The sequence below is a fragment of the Ambystoma mexicanum genome, chromosome 2q (genome assembly GCF_040938575.1).
Source record: "Ambystoma mexicanum isolate Mex_15411 chromosome 2q, UKY_AmexF1_1, whole genome shotgun sequence".
Lineage (NCBI taxonomy): Eukaryota > Metazoa > Chordata > Amphibia > Caudata > Ambystomatidae > Ambystoma > Ambystoma mexicanum.
In genome coordinates this window covers 444631646-444646569 of record NC_090924.1, presented here as the reverse complement: position 1 = coordinate 444646569, position 14924 = coordinate 444631646, and positions in this window count along the sequence as shown.

The window sequence follows — 14924 nt, the reverse complement described above, 5'->3', positions numbered from 1 at the left end:
GTCACGGAGAGAGGCGGGGAATATGAATGTTTTGATGTCAGGCTCAGGGGCGGGGATATGGTTTAGTGCCGCAAAAGCAGGTCAGCCAGGGCGATGCGGCAAGTGATAGGATTATCACAAAATGGCAGCGCCCTACTGTCTGTTTTCGCGTGTGTTTAATGGACGAAAACTCGGCTAAGGTACATAGGAAATTTTTCTAAAATCGAGCGATTTAGGCTTAAAAACACATGGCTGACCCGTAGGGCCAATAATTTTTTTTGACCGAACCATTCCTTTAAGTGCGTTATAAATAACCAATCATTTCATATCATCTTCAGATTTTTACCGCACGTTCAAGTGTTAGGAGTCCTCGTGTTTAGCTTTCGAGCTTTTACTGCATTTTTTCCCTTTTTGGAAGAGTGTTGCTCTATTTTTCATTCAATTGAGCCTTGTGGTCCATCGATCATCTTTCCGATTAACAGGGCTCTGTTTTTCAGATTCTTCAAATGCCCCTCAAGGGTGAATTTCGTTGAGTTTCTTTGTGGAGGCTTACAGAAGATTCTGCCGGCCTATGCCATGTGGATAATGTCTGAGGATTCAGCGCTCTATTTGAAGGTTTGCTCCGACTGCAGTTTACGGAATGTCTTTTCGGATGACAAGCATTCCCAATGTCTATACTGACTGTACCCGACGCACAAGGGGGAAGATTGTGCTTTTTGTCAGGACCGCATGTTGAAGGATCGGCACAGGCGGCTCAAGGAGTAGCTACAGGACAAAGCTGCTGCACCGGGTGAGTCCAGTGAGCATGCCTCCCCTGCTCCCAAGAAAGCTGAGCGGTCTTCTAAGACCTTTTTGAGGGTGCCTCTGCCACGTGGCACCAACAGAAGGCTAAGCACTGTGAGTCCACTGTCACCGGGAGTGCCGTTGCGACAGGCTCCTCAGTGGCCAGGGCGTGCACAGCGTCTCCAGCAGCTTCAACCACTAGCCAACGCTTGGGATCTTCGTCCAAGAGGAAGTTCGAACCATCCGGGCAAACTCAAGGAGAAGCCCAAGACCTACCTGCCGGAGAAGGCCAAGGGGAATTGGGGCTCGGAACCCCCTTAAGGAGAAGGGCGCAGGGTTGTCCAAGACCAAGCAGGACAAGGGAACGGTCCTTTCCAGGAAGGCCCAGGTACATCCGATGAAGGCCCAACCTTCCATCGAGGCCGCTGTGGCGGTTACACAGAATGCAACCCTGAAGGTGAAAGTGCTCACCCCCACCCCCCAGGAGAGAGTTCACTTTTCAACCCAACTGGAGAAGATGCCAGTCATTTACCCAAAATGAAAAGGGGGGGGGGGGTTGGACAGTAGCCCTCCAGGGCATGGATATCTCCTCAGAGGAGGAGCTTACTTACCTCTGGACCATCCGGGAGAAGAGTACCGTCGGGAGCAGGCCCTACGGCAGGGGCTCTGACGAAGGCGACTACTATGAGGATATCGTTGACGATGAGCAACATGTCGAGGGCCTGGGTGACCCACTGATGCCCCAGACACCGTTCTGCCTCCTCCACTTCAACAGCCACCTGGAGACCTCTCCGTAAACCTTCTCTCGGCTTTGTATGCTCTGGTTTCAGAGGTACGGATGAGGATGCCTGTTACACCGGCACTGAAACAGGAGGGGGAACCACCGGCCAAGAAGAGACAGGTACACCCTCGCCCCCTCCGAGGGATGAGACAGACCCGGACATGGCGATGATGGGCACGGATGACAACGGGTGTTTGGGGACTTCCCAGATCTCCTGTCCAGCCCCCCCACCCACCAACCCCCTGACGAGATTGGCTCGTTTCACGTGATAATCTCCAGGGCTTCGGAACCCTTCCAGCTCATTCCAGAGGAGGAGGGTTTCTTAAGTCAGCGCTGCGAGGCAAAGAGAAAGACCGTCCTTTTGGTTCCGCTGCTGGATGACATTTGGGATGAGGGCTGGCTGTCATGAAGAACCCGTCCACGGCCCCGGCGAAGAGGGACCGTTCTGAGAGAAGAACAGAGTGCCAGGCTCTGCGCCCAAGTGTCTGCAGGCTCAGCCGTCCCTGGACTCTGCGTTCAGCAGCGGCCAAGACGTCGTCTTTGGGCTCTTCTTTGTCGGTGGCCGCCACCCCTCCGGACAGTGAAGGGAAGAAGTTAGATGCCATTGGACAGAGTTATCTCCTTGGCGGCGACTACCATCAAGGCTGCCAATGCTCTCGCCATTGTCGCACACTACGACCGGGAGCTGTGGTTCAAGATTGCTCCCATTCTGGAATTCCTCCCTGACGACAAGAGGTTGGAAGCATTGGAAATTCTGCAGGAAGGCGAGGTGGGTTTGGACCACGCCATCACGGTTGCCACGGACATCGCCGACACGGGCTTCTGCCAAATGGGCAACAGCGTTGCCTTCTTTGTCGGTGCTGGCTTAGGGCCACCAATTTTCATCAAGGCCTTCAGTCGAGGGTGTTGGACATGCCCTTCGGCGGGGACAATCTTTTTGGGAAGGCTGTAGATGAGTCTCTTCAAGTCATCTAAGCAGACACGGAGATGGCTCGTGCCTTGGGAACGCTTCAGCAGCGATGGCCGTACTTTTGTACCTCAGGCAGCAAGTCCCAAGGATTCTCCAAAGGCTTTGGCAGGGGTACCTCATCCTACTGCCAACCCTCCTGCTCTTCGGCCCAGGAAACCAACTGGGGCCGTGCCAAGAATTTCAGAGGCGGACGTGGTCGTCACAAGGGTTCCCAAAGCACCACGTCCAAACAGGATTGAACCGGCTGTGGTGTGGGCCCACCACCCATGCAACCCGGTGTGAGGCCGCTTGGCGAACTTGGTCAATGTGTGGAAGACCATCTCCACCGACCAATAGGTGCTGGATGCTCTCGCCCACGGACACCCGCTGGAGTGTCCCCCCAATACCACCAGTAGCCTGGCAGGAAAACCACGTCCCTCAGCTGCTGCTGGAGGTGCGGGCCATGCTAAAAAAAAGGGCGCGATTGAGCTCGTCCCAAAGAGGCTCCGGGGCTCCGGAGTGTACTCAAGGTACTTCCTCATGAAAAAGAAGACCGGAGGCTGGATGCCCATCCTAGACCTCTGTTGTCTAAACAAATACATCAAGTCCCAAAAGTTCCAGATGGCAACTCTTCAGCATGTGCTTGGACAGCTCGAAGAGGGAGACTTTCTGTTGTTGTTGGACTCTGAGGATGCTTACTTCCGCATAGCCATTCACAAGGGACACCACAAGTTTCTGCGCTTCATAGTTCAGGGGAAGCATTACCAATTCAAGGCCCGTCCCTTCGGGTTTAAGTCGGCGCCAAGGGTTTTCACCAACTCATTTTCAGGCTTCCTTCAGCCACCTCCTCTCATTCCCTCATCTCTGTCTAATCGCCATTCAAAATTGGTGTGTTACCAATGATCTTAGTTTAAATGCCAACAAGACTGAGCTCCTCGTTGGTACACCCTCTCCATCCTTTCCCCTCACTCTCTGGCTGGCCTCCCTTGGCCCTCCTCCTACCCCTACCTGTGAAGCTAAGAACCTCCGGGTCATCTTTGACTCCACACTTTACTTTTTGACACGCATCTGACGTCTCTAAAAAGTTAAACTTCTTACTGCACCGCCTTAGAGGTACTCTTCCTTTCCTCTCCTTCCCTCATAAACTCACTCTTCCCCCAAGCGCAGACTATCTCTAGGTTGGACTACTGTAACAGCCTTTTTCTAAATATACCTGCCTCCACTCTCCGCCCTTCACAACTAATCCAGAACAGGACTTGTCCTTGGCCTCATGCCCTGGGATTGTATCTCTCCTGCTCTGAAATCCCTTCATTGGCTCCCAGTGGATGCAAGGATTAAATTTAAAACCTTTTGAATTCTCCACAAGGCTTTCTGGGGCCTGGGTCCAAAATACCTTCAACTATCCGTAAATACCCCCCCCCCGCCTCTCGATCCCTTCGCTCCTTTTAGGGTCAGTCGTTTTTCAAAGAAATGAGCTCGGAGTAGATCTGTCTTTGGCTGAGGCCTCCCTTTGGAACTGCCTCCCTGCCACCTTGAAACTTGAGAACCATCTACAGTTCCGGAAGCTACTCAAGACCTTCCTCTTCTGCCTTTGCCCCACTTCTCCCCTGCTCATCTGCTTTGTCTCTCGGCACTGTGCACCTGGCCACCCTCTGTCCTTCGGGCCCAGGTACCTGCCACCCTCCTGCACTGCCTCTGGGCCACCCCTTGCAATGGGGCCTGTATCTGTACCCATGCAGACCCCCCCCACCCACTCTTCTTTATCAGATAGACCCCATCTGACTAACCTAGCACTTTGCCACTTACTGCACTACTGTTTTATCACTTTATTTACATATTTATTTTGTTCTTTCCTATGCTCTGCACTTCCCAATGTCTCCCCCCTTCCATGCACTTCCCCCTTTTCCCGTCCCCATGCACTTGCGTGTTCTCAATGTCACTGGGCCTAGTAAGATCGTAGTTTTTTCTCCCCTGTTCCCCTCCCTTCGCCTGGTCGCGCTCTGAAACACCTGTGTACGAGTGTGATATAAATAAAATATATCAAGTGCTTGGCGGTGCAGTTGTGACTACAGGGGGATCCAGGTCTACCCGTATTTGGATGACTGGCTCATCAGGACCAGTTCGAGGGACATCACCGTCGTGTACATGGCGAGGACCGTTTGCATAGTTCACCGAGAACCTCAGATCCGTCAGTAGTCAAAGTCCTGCTTGACCCCATCGCAGGACGTGCTGTTTCTGGGATCCCAACTCAACATAGTGTCATGCCTGGTGTGTCTGTCGGAGGAAAGGATAGCGGCCACGGTGAGGACATCAAGTCCCTGCTCGGCATGATGTCATCATGCATCTCCCTCATCCGACTATGCAGGCTATGGATGCGTCCACTACAGGAGTTCCTCAACGACCGTTGGATACAAGTATCTGCAAGTTTCCAGGACAAGATCATGCTCGACAAGAGTTTCCGTTGAGCGATAAGGTGGTGGGCAGTTTGCGCACATCTGTCCAGAGATGTGGATTTCCAGACCCCACTGCACCAGGAGACTGTCACGATGGACGCCACTCTAGAAGGTTGGGGGTCTTCACGCAAGAGGCCTGTGCCTGCCAGAGGAGAAGTCGTTGCACATCAAAGTGCTGGAGCAGTGGGCAGTGTTTTGGGCCCTCAAGTCCTTCCTTCTGTCCCTCAAGGGCGGGTCTTCACGGACAATACCACCACAATGTTTTACATCAGGAAGCAGGGGGGCACCAGATCCCTGGCGCTCTCCAAAGAAGCGCAGGGCCTATGCCACTGGGCAGTGGCCTAGGGGATGTTCACCATCCCATTTCATCTGGCAGGAGTAAAGAACACTGTCTCCGATTCTTTCAGTAGGAAGCTGTGCTCTTGGCACGAAGGGGAGCTTCGGCAGGACCGAGTGGATCACCTGTTCTGACAATGGGGCAATCCCCAAATCGATCTGTTGTGACGGCGATGATGTTTGCCAGCAGGTTTCCCCAGCCGGGGAGCATGGGGGCACGCATTCTCATTCCCCTGGGATGGCCTGTTTCTGTATGTGTTTCCTCTGTTGCTTCTTCGACTCATAAATCAACTCAGATGGTCCTGGTGCAGGATGATCCTCGTCGCCACGGCAGATATGGTATCCGGACCTTCTCAGCATGTCTGCGTCCTCTCCAGTCAAGCTTCCAGTAGTCGCAGACTTCTCGCCAGGGAAGGTGGCGCAATTCTGCACCACGACCCAGGATTGTTGAACCTGAAGGCCTGGCGCCTGCAGAGTTAAGAGTTTGGGGGCTACGATCTCCCAGCAGACTGCAAGGAGGTGCTTGCCAAGGCCAGAGCATTTTCTACTCTGAAATGCTATAGACCTAAATGGAAGAGGTTCGCTGTTTGACACCGTGCACAGAAGATAGGCCCTGTATGAGCCATGGCTCTGCAGATGCTACCGTATTTGCTGACATTGGCGAAGGCAGGATTGGCCCATGCCTCCATCAAAGTTAATCTGGCAGCTATCTCCTGCTACACCAGATCTCTGGGTCAGTTGTTGTTGTGGTCACACTGTGTGGTTAAGGAGTTCGTCAAAGGACTGTTCCGTTCGTTCCCACCAGTGAAGGCTTCGGTGGGCACTCGATGTGGTGCTGACTAGGCTCATGTGCCATCCATTCGAACCTATGCAGACAGTTCTACGGAAGTTCTTGTTGAAGACAGCATACCTCGTGGCCATCACCCCTGCATGACTGGTGGGAGAGATTCAGGCCCTGTCCTGTAAGCCACCTTACTTGACTTTTCACAACACAAGGGTGGTGCTGCGGACGCACCCCTCCTTCATGCCCTAGGTGGTATCGGACTTGCTTCTAAATGAGCCCTTCGTCTTACCTGTGTTTTTTCTGACACCTTCGTCGCTGGCTGAAAGGACTTTGCACTCGCTGGATGTGGCTAGAGCGCTGAAGTTCTATGTAGAACGCACAAAGAGTTTCTGGAAGATGTCACAACTTTTTGTGAACTTTTGGCCCTCTCCAAGGCTTCCATTTCCAGGTGGTTCTCCAGCTGCATCAACCATTGTCACCAGTTGGCAAACCGACCATTGTCTGGCCGTCCGAGAGCCCATTCGACCAGAGCGATTGCTGCAACTACAGCGTTCCTGTCTGGTGTGCCCCTGCCGGACATCTGAAGGGCTGCTACGTGGAGGTCGACGCACACCTTCACAAGATTCTACTGCGTCGACAGGGATTACAGGAAGGAGTCCAGAGTCAGCCAAGCAGTGCTGCGAAACCCGTTCGCTTGAAGGTGAGGAGGTAAGCAATGCTTATGTTGAGCCTTGCCACCTCCCGTGGTTGTGCATGTGTGTAGTACTGCTATGTATTCTTTATTCATGAGCATGTGAATCCATGCCATACCCCGTGCTGGAGCAGGAACAAGTTACTTACCTGTAACTGTTGTTCTCCATCATGGGTCTGGCATGGATTCACATGCGAACCCTCCCGTGTAAACCTCTGCAGCTCTTCTCTCAGTCCTACTGCCACTTTATGTGCTACCAAACCTGAAGATGGCTGCCAGAGGAGGGGTTTAGGTAGAGGGCAATCATTGGCTGGGGGCAGTATGTCCCAGAACTCGGTGGTTGGTTATTAGGAGAAAGATCGTTCAGAAATGAAACTTTTTTTTTTCTTCTTTCTTTATCGAGGATTCCCAGCCTGATGACTGGGAATATTCATGAGCATGTGAATCAATGCCAGATCCATGCTGGAGAACAACAGTTACAGGTAGGTTACTTGTGCCTTCCAATCCACAAATTCCACTGTGGACCCAGACTTGATGGGGACCCTGACATATCAATTGCAACCAATGGGTTGCGCGACCCTTGCCGTCAGGGCAATCTGCCAGCATCTGGTGCTTCATCCGCTTGTTCAGCCATCGTGTGCCCTTAGACCCTACTCGGCCTAACTGTCCAGTGACAAACTCTCAAGAGGTGTGGTGCACCCACTATGTAGAACTACATGACTGTCCCAAGGAAGATGGAAGTAGACACAGAATGGTATATAGGTGTCAAGCAGTGACTAACCCCATCAACAAGTCGATAGGAGTAGGCCCAAAGATAAAGGCAAGAAAAGAAAATGTTTTACTTTCAAGGGGTGCACAAGCACTCCTTGAGGAGCTGCAGCTTTAACTTCAGGTGTGTCAGCGCGTTGGCAAGCATCAGATTTGGGCGTGCTCCAAACACCATACTGGGAGCCAGCGGGTGCCGCAGCACTCTCCCTGACACGGGGATTAGTGCACGCACTGCCGGCAGGCCGGGCGAGTGCAGCATCAATGACTGAGCTGCCCACAGAGTTAGGGTGTACTGTGAACAATCACAGCTCCCACTACCTCGTCACCGTTTGGGGGGTGGGGGGGGAGAGGCCCTCTTTAGATACACACCACACATAAGTGACCACGCAGACCAGTCTTGTGGCATCAGGCTCCACTCGTGCACTAACTGAGTGCCTTGTATGAAACCCCATCTATATGCCTAACGCAGTAATGTGTACATAATCAAGTCTCTTAAAGAGACCACAAAACAAGCATGTTTGATGATTCACTTACATTAGCTATCATCAGCATCTGCGCAGGATTTTAAGAGGGTGGGGCATTTTCAAATTTTAGTGGGTACAGCGCATCCTTCAAAGTTTAAAGAAAAAGACAAAGTTCTACTCTGTGCTTAGCTCCCCAAACAAAACGTATTGGCGAAAGTGTTTGATTTCGTCCTTCACCCGATTAAACACAATGCAAAAGGGACTGTATTAGAAAAGGAGCTCACATATAATTTGGAATTAATCTTTGCCACTCAGTCTGAACCTAGGCCACTAGAAACTAAGGTCTACAAGCAGGTGTGGCCAGTTCTGTGGTCGCAACTACTCAGTCTTCTATCATCGCTTTATCCTCATTGACCATCGGGCTCAACCTCATTGAACAGATCCATGTTCCAATGCGGGCAACACATGCAGTGAAGCCTCCTTCTTGTAAATTTACTACTAAGGCTCTCCAAATACAGAGTTTATTCTGCAATTGTAGTGCCCTATTTTTAAATGAGGCTTGCTTACTTGCCTTCCAGACGCCGACGCTTGTGAAGGAGACCACCTCTTGTGAGGCGGGATTGATCCCATGAAATTCACCACCCTACTTGAAAAAGTGAACTATATCTCTCACCAATTAGCCCTGATTGAAAAAGGCGAGTGATTCGCCGAAACACGTGTCTCTATAGGGCAACTGTCTGTTTAAATATACTTCATGAAAATCCAACAACTCCTTGTACTATCTTTATTGTATGGCGCTTGACCTGAAGTGGAGCAGGGTTCTTTCTGAGCCCTATATACTTACTTAAAAAGTGACCATTTGCCCCCTTGTCGCTCACCTACATATATTATCACCAACCCCAGTTTACACACAGCAGGGGGAACTAACTGTTAACCTGGCTTTAAATCACATTTCTTGGAGTGACGGTGAGCTAGCAGAGGTTTCATCATGCATGCGGAAATCTCTGGAGGCCTTTGTGGATCATAGTGTGGCGAGGGCCTTAGATATAACTGCTGCCTCTGCCAAATTAGCCATCACTGACTTTGAGGAGTGTATTGCCGTTGTTACCTAGGCCAACTTTGCAAAAAGAGGCACTACTGCAAGACTTGCAATTGGGCCAAGGACTGTCCACTGCCATTTGCTTGATAGACTAATTGTTACCAAGAAAAGAGCACTGTATAAGGTGCTACGCAAGTTATCTCTGCAGGCATTTAACCCGGTTGAACATGCTCTGTGGGCAAAGAAAATCCACACTATCATAAGTGGCTTCATAGACACCACATTGAATGCCAACATTGAAGGGCCTTGGTACACTTTGCTCTTGCAAATGACTCGTGCAAGTTCTGGTGGGTTATCAACGGTTACTTCCCTGTAACTCGGGGACATTAACAGTGTTTCTGAACCTGTATCGGTTGAACACATCACTAATGCTCTGCAGGGGGAGGAAGCAACGTTTCCACAGATAGTTAGGTCTCCCTCTAAGTGGACGTACACTAAATGTCCTGCATATGTAGTGAGACTGATCTTGGGAAGCAAGTTCTTGAGGGGCCCCCGGCCTAGATGGAACATGCATCTCGTTGATTAAAGCTAATGCGGATTACTGGGCCACTGTCAAAACTAGGTGGTGTCTCCCCCAACTCCTCCTCACCTGTATCTTCATGTGAGCTCTCTGGGGTTTCTGAGTTCTTCTTCCGTCTTGTTTTCTTGACTTCCTTGCCTTTTTTCTCCTTCTTGTGATGCAAATAGGGACGAGCTCCCACGGTGGCCACCTTGACCGGATTGTAATCCAGGTCCAGGGGACCGATGAGTAGCAAGCCCCCTTTTAGAGAAAAAGCCTTTTGGCAGAAAAAACCCTGGGTGAATTGGTATGGCGTCACAGAGTACCGGAAAGGTACCCTTCAAGTTCACTGAAAAGTTCTGTAGCAATATCCAGAGGGTGTTGTAGAAACTGTGCACTCAGCCAATGGTCCAAAAAACCAGCACAGAAATTATGACAAGGAAGTGTTATTGTGGGGATGATGCTCCTTGCAGCAGGAGTATGACAAAAGCTGCAAAAACTTCTACTGAGCCGCTTGCAAAAAAAAGTAAGCCGAAGGAAATTATGAAATGAGAAAAAATAGAAGGAACAATAACTAGAACACTAAGCAGGAAAAATACAGAGGAAAAAACTGAAAAGAAACGGAAAGTAACAGTCGGTCACCGAAAGGAAGGAGCCAAAACCACCGAAACGGCTAAAGAGTGAAAGCTACGGAAGATGATAATAGAAAGAATTAATGGCCGGAAAGTATACTAAATGTCTAGTAAACAGCACAGCATAGCCCAACAGAGAAGCCCTAAGGATCTTGAGCAGTACCGAGATGGACAGAAACACTGGAACCCATAGAACGGGAAAGTCCGAAGCTAATACAGTAGTGACAGAAGACAGACGGCCAGGAAACCCAGAAAATAGTAGAAATGAGAGAAACTAAGACATGTGACAAAGTAAAAGAAAGATCCCAAAAAGTATTACCTTCGAACTGAAGTAGATCCTGAGTGTGTCGGATGACTGGAAAAAGAACAGAAAGGTCTAAGGACTGGTACAGAGGGGAAAACGGAGACTAGCAGCGTATGAATACAGAGATGATACAACACACTGGCTCTCAGGAGGAATGGCTGCAAATATGTTACAGTGGCCATATTGAAAATAGCATAGACTGTCAAGATGGAACACAGTCCTACCATCTTAGATGTATCTCCACTTATGCCAGCATTTCCAGGAGTGATGCATGACAGCCACCTCTCTTGACTGGCTATTTCACTGGATCAGCGAGTCTCAATTGATTCCTTCCTCATGGCTTGATAGCATAATAGTGCCCATCTTGGAAAAGGACAACTACGCCGACCCTGGAAATTATCTGTTGTTGCTGATGTTAGATGCTTAAGTTTATCCCGCTGAACCAAATGGGTTTCCAGAAAGAAATTATCAGGGCAAGACAATTTGTCATAGTGCTAATGTTCATACAGCAGGCATGGTATATATGAAAGAGACCAGTATATGTAGCCTTTATTGATTCAGTGCCGCCTTTGACTCTGTCAACAAGAACAGACTTTGGCATAAACTGTCTGACTGGAACATCTCGCCCAGCTTATTAAAGATGATCATCTCTCTTCATGATCATAGAAGTGTGAAGATCCGATTAGACCAACTCGCCAGGACATCTAATTGGATTCCCATCCAGCAAGGACTGTAACAGGGATGCATTTTTGCTCCCTTATTTGGCCGATATGGGTGTGGCTTTATCTAATCCTACCTCGATTGCCCCAAAACTGGGAAATGCATCTCTCCAGTGGGTGGGCTATGCCAACATCGTGCTGTTGGATCTTACCCCGGCCGGGCTACAGTCTTCTTTGAATCACCTAAAAACCTTTTCGGCCTTTAACTCCCTGGTCGTGGACATACATTCTTTGCACCCTTTTCGAAATATGAAGAATGTTGGAACTTGGAGGGGAAGGTCTTAGAAGTGGTCACTGAATATAACTACCTGGGCATCAATCTGCACTGTAAATGACATGGTCTTCGACACCTTGAATATGTAAAACTGAAGTCATCTCGGGTGATGGGAAGTATTGGTACATTGGCACGTCATGGTGGGGGTTAGTCTGTTGGGATATTATCCAAACTATCGCCTATCCTTATGTATGGAGCCGAAAGTTGATTTACTAATTTGTTGAAGTAACAAAGCTGGAGTCGGTTTTATTAAAGAGACTGTTCAGACTCCTTCCCCGCACCCCGATTTACTCCTTCCCCGTACCCCGATTGAGATGCTCTATCTTGAGTTTGGTATTGCTCCATGCTTAGTGAGATTCCAGTTGTCTTGTTTGAATACATATTGGAAACGGTGGGCAGTCATAATTTCGAAAATAAAATGTCGACAGACAAAAATGTCGACTTTCGTTTTTTTAAATTATATATTTATTTTAGGGGTTCGGAAGTTAAAAAAAGGGAAAAATTTAAAAAAAATTTAAAAAAGGGGTTGGGGGGTACCCCCCCCATTTTGAAAAAAAAAATGCATTGAAAAAAAAAAGTCGACATTTTTTTTTGAAATTTTGACTTTCGACATTTTTCTTGTCGAAATTATCACTATGAACCATTGGAAACTGGCTAATGCTCCAATAAAGTAACAATCTTTATAGCAGCTCGGACCAATGCTTCCTTTAAGCACAAAAGTGCTCTGGCCAACATTAAACTCATCGCCGATAGATGGTTTGCCTTTGTCCTGGGTGACCTCCTGAGCTACCAATTCCAGCGTTACAAGGCTGTTATGAAAAGGTTTATCAAAACACATCGACGAACAGACCTTGCCACAAAAAGGAACAACGGACCCTTTATTGATTACGTTCTGGCCCAGGCAGAACCTGTACACTATATTTCTCACTTTGTGTGTAACCCCTTGGTATGGGACTATCTCAAACTAAAAATGAATTCTGTCCAGCTGCTTGAAATTGTTAGAAGCCGGGGGTGAACATTACGCTGGTTTCCTGCCTTTGCCGAGATAATCAACTCTAATCTGCCAAGCACCTATTGTCGGCCTGTCTGTCGCTGGTGGAATTGGGGCTGATTGCCAGAAAAGCTGCAGGGCTTGGATGTGCTCTTTCAGGGAAAGACTTGAGGGCCTGGTTATGAGTGGAAATAACGAGCCATGTATTATATTCCTTCACTGTTTTCTGCAGAAAAATTGTCTCAATATTGGTGGACTGTACTGACTTCTGATTCACTGAGAAACAGTTAAAAGATTGATTACTGTTAGGGGTTGATGATTTTACTTTTGTATTGTCTTGTGTACTTCGCCTGTTGTGTTAAAGTTTTTTTTGTACCACTGTGTAACACAGTAATAATAAACATTTTAAAAAAAACTTCCCACGACCAGGCTGAGCCCCCACCAGAACCCTTAAATATTCATAGAACTATGTACTTTCTACATGGTACAAACCAATTACAATATTGAAAAGGATTTGCCGCAAAGATGCTCTGGGATAAAGACTTTGAGCCACATTACGAATTTGGCTGTATTTTGGCAGTAAATCTGCTGTAATATTGTTAAACAGAATTACTGTTAGTGCCACTTGGTCCTGTGGGATTACGAGTGGTGGTAGGCTGTGTAAATCCCATTGTTTTGGAATACATTGGGGTTTTTGTTGGAATTACTACTGGCGGAATTATTGTGGCAATAAGACCCGAGGCAGCGGGCCAATACCACCCCAGGTAATGCCCCCGGACCCTCTAGATACACTTAACGAGGCACTGGGGGGCTTTACGTGGCCGGTATTGGCCCACCACCAAGGGTCTTATAGCCATTAGTACCCCGGCCCATTAGACTGGGGCAGTAATGGCATTTTTCTTCTATTCCGAAACACTAAGAAATAAAATGCCATATAAGAAAATCAAATAAAATGGCCACCGGGAAAGGGAAAATGTAGTCTGTTTTCCCTTTCCATGGTGGCCATCGGGAGCGGACGTGCTGGGAACAGAAGTGTTCCCAGCGCGTTCGTCCCGAGAAAAAGAAAAAAAGAAGGTAAGTGGGGTAGGGATGGCGGGGAGGGGATAGTTTGCAGAGGAGGGAGGTGGAGGGGAAAAAAAAAACTTATCCGAGTCACCGACGGGGGGCACGAAGGCAGCCTCCAGCTTTGGGGAGGCTCGGAGCGGGGATTGCCCCATTTCGAGCCTCCTCATTGGCTAAGGGGCTGCCAGACCCCCCGCCGGGAACAAACGCCGGCACGCTCGTACGTCCACGGGAATACTGTGTGGTATGGCTCAGAAAAACGCTAATCCAAGTGTAGTATTCCCCATGGACAGAGCTTGCTGGGTACTAATGAGTGGTAATTGCGCCTATTTTTGCAGGGAAAGTGGAAGATGCTGGAGGTAAATCCTCCCACAATTGGTAATTCTGGCAAAGTTGTAATTTGGCGGTGCAGGAAAAGTGGCGGTAACGGAATTACCACCACTTTCTTCCTCGCACCCCCCAACCTCGTAATGAGGCCCTTATAAGCTTCTAAGGGAAGCAAGCCCAGCACATCATAACTGATAACTCCTCTGCTGAGACTCTAGCCAAAGCAGGCTCTCTGAGGTGTCCAGTGATAAGGTTGCTGCAAAAATCCAGTGGCAAAAAAGACTGTTTAATAAAGTGCATTTATGGGGTGTAAGGGACGTATGGGGGGTGTGGGGAGTCTCCCCTGCATATAAATGCGGTACAAAAATGTGTTTTTTTTTTTTAAACGGATTTTCGGCGGCTGGATTTTGTCTGGCGACCTTATCACATAGAACCCACTCTGAACACTGTTAGTGCTTCTGCACTTCATGTGGAGTCAAAACAACATTCCTATTTGCCCCTTTGTGGTGTTCTAGATGTCTGCCCCCACTCTGCCAAGACTTATTCTAGTCTTGGAAGTTTTTTTTATACCTAAGGCCAGTAGCGATGTCTAGGCTAACCAGTACTCGAAGGTCCTGGATATTGGGTTTGCCCGTTTTGTGAGGGGAAAACGTTTGGAACCTTTAGAAACTCCTAAAAAGTTAAGAGGTACTTAACTAGACTTAGACATTTTCTCTGGCTCTATTTTGGGGTGCTGGGGATTCCTGAACGATCAGCATAATTTAAGGGAAGAGGCAAGTAATTTTTATTATACGTGATAAATGGATAATGTATACTAACTTGCTGATGAACACTTCTTTCGCCATTGGGTTTCTCATCTGGAACGCCACACCAGAGGGTTTATAAAAATATCACCATGCAACACTGGGCACTCATCCAATCAGAAACAATGTAAAGAGACAACCTTGAGCTGTTTTACCAGCACGTTAACTTACAACTGCAAAACGGAAAACGGCATATAAGGTTTACCCCCCCACCACAAGAACACAC